Genomic DNA, 7,500 nt, shown 5'->3' on the forward strand with positions numbered 1-7,500 from the left:
GCATGCTTTCTGTGATCAGCATGAGGACAGATATTGCGAGAAACTTGAACAATTATCATTGAAGAAGCTTAGACGAACACACTTTATATGGCACTAAACACACCATCAGCCTCCTGAGAAAGGTCAGGAAAGCAAGCACCCCAGATGGGACTCGAACCCACAATCACTGGCTTAGGAGGCCAGTGCCTTATCCATTAGGCCACTGGGGCTGTCTAGACAAGCTACACAGGGATGTTTTGTTTTTTTTTTTTCAAAGCAAGAATTCACTTGTGGTTGCGGTATAGTTGATGGTCCACTGATTTAATTCAAAACGCAATGCAATATGCAATCGTTTGCCAGATGCCAGCTTCTTTTTCTTTTTTTCTTCACACAAGAGCCAGGTCTTTTTTTGTTGCATTGTTTCAATCATTTAGCCACAGGATATTGATAGTGCTGATAGACAAAAGCTTATTGTCGCTCCAAAAACAGCCAAAGGAAATCAGCGAAAAGAAGCCACTCTGTCGCCACTCAGCTTCAAACCTGTTAGTTGATGACGTGGAAATAAGAATGCTCCAGGTGAGGCTCGAACTCACAACCTCGGCATTGCTCAACAGTTTCTGCTTTATAAGTACCGCGCGCTGACCGATTGCGCCACTGGAGCTCTCTCTGTGCAGTGTTTTAGCTGCAACTCGGGTTCAAATCTGCTGAAACTATTAGCTAGCTGTTAGGACAAGGAGACACATTGCACCTTTCATATATCCATCTGTGCTTCCAGAAGGTAGAAAATGCTTTTGTTCTCTGGTGCAGCAGAAAATAAAAGGGCTTTCCTAACTTTTGGAAACAGAGATGGACGTTAGCGAGGTATGACATATCTCCTTGACCTGAGAGCATTTTCAGTCTGGAACCTGAATTGCAGCTGACAGATTCTCTTTAATGAGTTATGCATGCTTTCTGTGATCAGCATGAGGCCAGATATTGCGAGAAACTTGAACAATTATCATTGAAGAAGCTAGACGAACACACTTTATATGGCACTAAAACACACCATCAGCCTCCTGAGAAAGGTCAGGAAAGCAAGCACCCCAGATGGGACTCGAACCCACAATCCCTGGCTTAGGAGGCCAGTGCCTTATCCATTAGGCCACTGGGGCTGTCTAGACAAGCTACACAGGGATGTTTTTTTTTTTTTTTTTCAAAGCAAGAATTCACTTGTGGTTGCGTTATAGTTGATGGTCCACTGATTTAATTCAAAACGCAATGCAATATGCAATCGTTGCCAGATGCCAGCTTCTTTACTTTTTTCTTCACACAAGAGCCAGGTCTTTTTTTGTTGCATTGTTTCAATCATTTAGCCACAGGATATTGGTAGTGCTGATAGACAAAAGCTTATTGTCGCTCCAAAAACAGCCAAAGGAAATCAGCGAAAAGAAGCCACTCTGTCGCAACTCAGCTTCAAACCTGTTAGTCGATGACGTGGAAATAAGAATGCTCCAGGTAAGGCTCGAACTCACAACCTCGGCATTGCTCAACAGTTACTGCTTTACAAGTACCGCGCGCTGACCGATTGCGCCACTGGAGCTCTCTCTGTGCAGTGTTTTAGCTGCAACTCGGGTTCAAATCTGCTGAAACTATTAGCTAGCTGTTAGGACAAGGAGACACATTGCACCTTTCATATATCCATCTGTGCTTCCAGAAGGTAGAAAATGCTTTTGTTCTCTGGTGCAGCAGAAAATAAAAGGGCTTTCCTAACTTTTGGAAACGGAGATGGACGTTAGCGAGGTATGACATGTCTCCTTGACCTGAGAGCATTACCAGTCTGGAACCTGAATTGCAGCTGACAGATTCTCTTTAATTTAGAGTTATGCATGCTTTCTGTGATCAGCATGAGGACAGATATTGCGAGAAACTTGAACAATTATCATTGAAGAAGCTAGACGAACACACTTTATATGGCACTAAAACACACCATCAGCCTCCTGAGAAAGGTCAGGAAAGCAAGCACCCCAGATGGGACTCGAACCCACAATCACTGGCTTAGGAGGCCAGTGCCTTATCCATTAGGCCACTGGGGCTGTCTAGACAAGCTACACAGGGATGTTTTGTTTTTTTTTCAAAGCAAGAATTCACTTGTGGTTGCGTTATAGTTGATGGTCCACTGATTTTATTCAAAACGCAATGCAATATGCAATCGTTGCCAGATGCCAGCTTCTTTTCTTTTTTCTTCACACAAGAGCCAGGTCTTTTTTGTTGCATTGTTTCAATCATTTAGCCACAGGATATTGATAGTGCTGATAGACAAAAGCTTATTGTCGCTCCAAAAACAGCCAAAGGAAATCAGCGAAAAGAAGCCACTCTGTCGCCACTCAGCTTCAAACCTGTTAGTTGATGACGTGGAAATAAGAATGCTCCAGGTGAGGCTCGAACTCACAACCTCGGCATTGCTCTACAGTTACTGCTTTATAAGTACCGCGCGCTTACCGGTTGCGCCACTGGGGCTCTCTATCTGTTTAGAGTTTCAGCTGCAACTCGAGTTCAAATCTGCTGAAACTATTAACTAGCTGTTAGGACAAGGAGACACATTGCTCCTTTCATATATCCATCTGTGCTTCCAGAAGGTAGAAAATGCTTTTGTTCTCTGGTGCAGCAGAAAATAAAAGGGCTTTCCTAACTTTTGGAAACAGAGATGGACATTAGCGAGGTATAACATGTCTCCTTGACCTGAGAGCATTACCAGTCTGGAACCTGAATTGCAGCTGACAGATTCTCTTTAATTTAGAGTTATGCATGCTTTCTGTGATCAGCATGAGGACAGATATTGCGAGAAACTTGAACAATTTTCATTGAAGAAGCTAGACGAACACACTTTATATGGCACTAAAACACACCATCAGCCTCCTGAGAAAGGTCAGGAAAGCAAGCACCCCAGATGAGACTCGAACCCACAATCCCTGGCTTAGGAGGCCAGTGCCTTATTCATTAGGCCACTGGGGCTGTCTGGGCAAGCTACACAGGGATTTTTTTTTTTTTTCAAAGCAAGAATTCACTTGTGGTTGCGTTATAGTTGATGGTCCACTGATTTAATTCAAAACGCAATGCAATATGCAATCGTTATCAGATGCCAGCTTCTTTTCTTTTTTCTTCACACAAGAGCCAGGTCTTTTTTTGTTGCATTGTTTCAATCATTTAGCCACAGGATATTGGTAGTGCTGATAGACAAAAGCTTATTGTCGCTCCAAAAACAGCCAAAGGAAATCAGCGAAAAGAAGCCACTCTGTCGCAACTCAGCTTCAAACCTGTTAGTCGATGACGTGGAAATAAGAATGCTCCAGGTGAGGCTCGAACTCACAACCTCAGCATTGCTCAACAGTTACTGCTTTATAAGTACCGTGCGCTGACCGATTGCGCCACTGGAGCTCTCTCTGTGCAGTGTTTTAGCTGCAACTCGGGTTCAAATCTGCTGAAACTATTAACTAGCTGTTAGGACAAGGAGACACATTGCACCTTTCATATATCCATCTGTGCTTCCAGAAGGTAGAAAATGCTTTTGTTCTCTGGTGCAGTAGAAAATAAAAGGGCTTTCCTAACTTTTGGAAACGGAGATGGACGTTAGCGAGGTATGACATATCTCCTTGACCCGAGAGCATTACCAGTCTGGAACCTGAATTGCAGCTGACAGATTCTCTTTAATGAGTTATGCATGCTTTCTGTGATCAGCATGAGGCCAGATATTGCGAGAAACTTGAACAATTATCATTGAAGAAGCTAGACGAACACACTTTATATGGCACTAAAACACACCATCAGCCTCCTGAGAAAGGTCAGGAAAGCAAGCACCCCAGATGGGACTCGAACCCACAATCACTGGCTTAGGAGGCCATTGCCTTATCCATTAGGCCACTGGGGCTGTCTAGATAAGCTACACAGGGATTTTTTTTTTTTTTTTCAAAGCAAGAATTCACTTGTGGTTGCGTTACAGTTGATGGTCCACTGATTTCATTCAAAACGCAATGCAATATGCAATCGTTGCCAGATGCCAGCTTCTTTTCTTTTTTCTTCACACAAGAGCCAGGTCTTTTTTTGTTGCATTGTTTCAATCATTTAGCCACAGGATATTGGTAGTGCTGATAGACAAAAGCTTATTGTCGCTCCAAAAACAGCCAAAGGAAATCAGCGAAAAGAAGCCCCTCTGTCGCAACTCAGCTTCAAACCTGTTAGTCGATGACGTGGAAATAAGAACGCTCCAGGTGAGGCAGGAACTCACAACCTCGGCATTGCTCAACAGTTACTGCTTTATAAGTACCGCGCGCTGACCGTTTGCGCCACTGGGGCTCTCTCTCTGTTTAGTGTTTCAGCTGCAACTCGAGTTCAAATCTGCTGAAACTATTAACTAGCTGTTAGGACAAGGAGACACATTGCACCTTTCATATATCCATCTGTGCTTCCAGAAGGTAGAAAATGCTTTTGTTCTCTGGTGCAGCAGAAAATAAAAGGGCTTTCCTAACTTTTGGAAACAGAGATGGACATTAGCGAGGTATGACATGTCTCCTTGACCTGAGAGAATTACCAGTCTGGAACCTGAATTGCAGCTGACAGATTCTCTTTAATTTAGAGTTATGCATGCTTTCTGTGATCAGCATGAGGACAGATATTGCGAGAAACTTGAACAATTATCATTGAAGAAGCTAGACGAACACACTTTATATGGCACTAAAACACACCATCAGCCTCCTGAGAAAGGTCAGGAAAGCAAGCACCCCAGATGAGACTCGAACCCACAATCCCTGGCTTAGGAGGCCAGTGCCTTATTCATTAGGCCACTGGGGCTGTCTGGACAAGCTACACAGGGATTTTTTTTTTTTTTTCAAAGCAAGAATTCACTTGTGGTTGCGTTATAGTTGATGGTCCACTGATTTAATTCAAAACGCAATGCAATATGCAATCGTTGCCAGATGCCAGCTTCTTTTCTTTTTTCTTCACACAAGAGCCAGGTCTTTTTTTGTTGCATTGTTTCAATCATTTAGCCACAGGATATTGGTAGTGCTGATAGACAAAAGCTTATTGTCGCTCCAAAAACAGCCAAAGGAAATCAGCGAAAAGAAGCCCCTCTGTCGCAACTCAGCTTCAAACCTGTTAGTCGATGACGTGGAAATAAGAACGCTCCAGGTGAGGCAGGAACTCACAACCTCGGCATTGCTCAACAGTTACTGCTTTATAAGTACCGCGCGCTGACCGGTTGCGCCACTGGGGCTCTCTCTCTGTTTAGTGTTTCAGCTGCAACTCGAGTTCAAATCTGCTGAAACTATTAACTAGCTGTTAGGACAAGGAGACACATTGCACCTTTCATATATCCATCTGTGCTTCCAGAAGGTAGAAAATGCTTTTGTTCTCTGGTGCAGCAGAAAATAAAAGGGCTTTCCTAACTTTTGGAAACAGAGATGGACATTAGCGAGGTATGACATGTCTCCTTGACCTGAGAGCATTACCAGTCTGGAACCTGAATTGCAGCTGACAGATTCTCTTTAATTTAGAGTTATGCATGCTTTCTGTGATCAGCATGAGGACAGATATTGCGAGAAACTTGAACAATTATCATTGAAGAAGCTAGACGAACACACTTTATATGGCACTAAAACACACCATCAGCCTCCTGAGAAAGGTCAGGAAAGCAAGCAACCCAGATGAGACTCGAACCCACAATCCCTGGCTTAGGAGGCCAGTGCCTTATTCATTAGGCCACTGGGGCTGTCTGGACAAGCTACACAGGGATTTTTTTTTTTTTTTCAAAGCAAGAATTCACTTGTGGTTGCGTTATAGTTGATGGTCCACTGATTTAATTCAAAACGCAATGCAATATGCAATCGTTGCCAGATGCCAGCTTCTTTTCTTTTTTCTTCACACAAGAGCCAGGTCTTTTTTTGTTGCATTGTTTCAATCATTTAGCCACAGGATATTGGTAGTGCTGATAGACAAAAGCTTATTGTCGCTCCAAAAACAGCCAAAGGAAATCAGCGAAAAGAAGCCACTCTGTCGCAACTCAGCTTCAAACCTGTTAGTCGATGACGTGGAAATAAGAATGCTCCAGATGAGGCTCGAACTCACAACCTCGGCATTGCTCAACAGTTACTGCTTTATAAGTACCGCGCGCTGACCGATTGCGCCACTGGAGCTCTCTCTGTGCAGTGTTTTAGCTGCAACTCGGGTTCAAATCTGCTGAAACTATTAGCTAGCTGTTAGGACAAGGAGACACATTGCACCTTTCATATATCCATCTGTGCTTCCAGAAGGTAGAAAATGCTTTTGTTCTCTGGTGCAGCAGAAAATAAAAGGGCTTTCCTAACTTTTGGAAACAGAGATGGACATTAGCAAGGTATGACATGTCTCCTTGACCTGAGAGCATTACCAGTCTGGAACCTGAATTGCAGCTGACAGATTCTCTTTAATTTAGAGTTATGCATGCTTTCTGTGATCAGCATGAGGACAGATATTGCGAGAAACTTGAACAATTTTCATTGAAGAAGCTAGACGAACACACTTTATATGGCACTAAAACACACCATCAGCCTCCTGAGAAAGGTCAGGAAAGCAAGCACCCCAGATGAGACTCGAACCCACAATCCCTGGCTTAGGAGGCCAGTGCCTTATTCATTAGGCCACTGGGGCTGTCTGGGCAAGCTACACAGGGATTTTTTTTTTTTTTTCAAAGCAAGAATTCACTTGTGGTTGCGTTATAGTTGATGGTCCACTGATTTAATTCAAAACGCAATGCAATATGCAATCGTTGCCAGATGCCAGCTTCTTTTCTTTTTTCTTCACACAAGAGCCAGGTCTTTTTTGTTGCATTGTTTCAATCATTTAGCCACAGGATATTGATAGTGCTGATAGACAAAAGCTTATTGTCGCTCCAAAAAAAGCCAAAGGAAATCAGCGAAAAGAAGCCACTCTGCCACAAAAGCTTATTGTCGCTCCAAAAACAGTTAAAGGAAATCAGCGAAAAGAAGCCACTCTGTCGCAACTCAGCTTCAAACCTGTTAGTTGATGACGTGGAAATAAGAATGCTCCAGGTGAGGCTTGAACTCACAACCTCGGCATTGCTCAACAGTTACTGCTTTATAAGTACCGCGCGCTTAACGGTTGCGCCACTGGGGCTCTCTCTCTGTTTAGTGTTTCAGCTGCAACTCGAGTTCAAATCTGCTGAAACTATTAACTAGCTGTTAGGACAAGGAGACACATTGCACCTTTCATATATCCATCTGTGCTTCCAGAAGGTAGAAAATGCTTTTGTTCTCTGGTGCAGCAGAAAATAAAAGGGCTTTCCTAACTTTTGGAAACAGAGATGGACATTAGCAAGGTATGACATGTCTCCTTGACCTGAGAGCATTACCAGTCTGGAACCTGAATTGCAGCTGACAGATTCTCTTTAATTTAGAGTTATGCATGCTTTCTGTGATCAGCATGAGGACAGATATTGCGAGAAACTTGAACAATTTTCATTGAAGAAGCTAGACGAACACACTTTATATG

At 43.2% G+C, this 7,500-nt stretch overlaps 10 non-coding genes across 10 annotated transcripts; all 10 read right to left on the minus strand.

The window, feature by feature from the left end:
- Positions 1 to 136: 136 nt before the first annotated feature.
- TRNAR-CCU (transfer RNA arginine (anticodon CCU)) lies at positions 137 to 209 on the minus strand. The gene has a single exon. It is a non-coding gene; the product is annotated as a tRNA-Arg (tRNA).
- Positions 210 to 547: 338 nt separating this feature from the next.
- TRNAI-UAU (transfer RNA isoleucine (anticodon UAU)) lies at positions 548 to 640 on the minus strand. Its single transcript is given in 2 exon segments — positions 548 to 583; positions 603 to 640. It is a non-coding gene; the product is annotated as a tRNA-Ile (tRNA).
- Positions 641 to 1,057: 417 nt separating this feature from the next.
- Positions 1,058 to 1,130, minus strand: TRNAR-CCU (transfer RNA arginine (anticodon CCU)). Its single transcript has one exon. It is a non-coding gene; the product is annotated as a tRNA-Arg (tRNA).
- Positions 1,131 to 1,465: 335 nt separating this feature from the next.
- On the minus strand, positions 1,466 to 1,558 carry TRNAT-UGU (transfer RNA threonine (anticodon UGU)). Its single transcript is given in 2 exon segments — positions 1,466 to 1,501; positions 1,521 to 1,558. It is a non-coding gene; the product is annotated as a tRNA-Thr (tRNA).
- A 420-nt stretch (positions 1,559 to 1,978) lies between these two features.
- TRNAR-CCU (transfer RNA arginine (anticodon CCU)) lies at positions 1,979 to 2,051 on the minus strand. The gene has a single exon. It is a non-coding gene; the product is annotated as a tRNA-Arg (tRNA).
- Positions 2,052 to 2,382: 331 nt separating this feature from the next.
- TRNAI-UAU (transfer RNA isoleucine (anticodon UAU)) lies at positions 2,383 to 2,475 on the minus strand. The gene is given in 2 exon segments: positions 2,383 to 2,418; positions 2,438 to 2,475. It is a non-coding gene; the product is annotated as a tRNA-Ile (tRNA).
- Positions 2,476 to 3,300: 825 nt separating this feature from the next.
- On the minus strand, positions 3,301 to 3,393 carry TRNAI-UAU (transfer RNA isoleucine (anticodon UAU)). Its single transcript is given in 2 exon segments — positions 3,301 to 3,336; positions 3,356 to 3,393. It is a non-coding gene; the product is annotated as a tRNA-Ile (tRNA).
- Positions 3,394 to 3,810: 417 nt separating this feature from the next.
- Positions 3,811 to 3,883, minus strand: TRNAR-CCU (transfer RNA arginine (anticodon CCU)). The gene has a single exon. It is a non-coding gene; the product is annotated as a tRNA-Arg (tRNA).
- Positions 3,884 to 6,053: 2,170 nt separating this feature from the next.
- Positions 6,054 to 6,146, minus strand: TRNAI-UAU (transfer RNA isoleucine (anticodon UAU)). Its single transcript is given in 2 exon segments — positions 6,054 to 6,089; positions 6,109 to 6,146. It is a non-coding gene; the product is annotated as a tRNA-Ile (tRNA).
- Positions 6,147 to 7,032: 886 nt separating this feature from the next.
- On the minus strand, positions 7,033 to 7,125 carry TRNAI-UAU (transfer RNA isoleucine (anticodon UAU)). Its single transcript is given in 2 exon segments — positions 7,033 to 7,068; positions 7,088 to 7,125. It is a non-coding gene; the product is annotated as a tRNA-Ile (tRNA).
- Positions 7,126 to 7,500: the final 375 nt, after the last annotated feature.

Source organism: Dendropsophus ebraccatus, chromosome 5, assembly GCF_027789765.1.
Source record: "Dendropsophus ebraccatus isolate aDenEbr1 chromosome 5, aDenEbr1.pat, whole genome shotgun sequence".
NCBI classification, from domain to species: domain Eukaryota; kingdom Metazoa; phylum Chordata; class Amphibia; order Anura; family Hylidae; genus Dendropsophus; species Dendropsophus ebraccatus.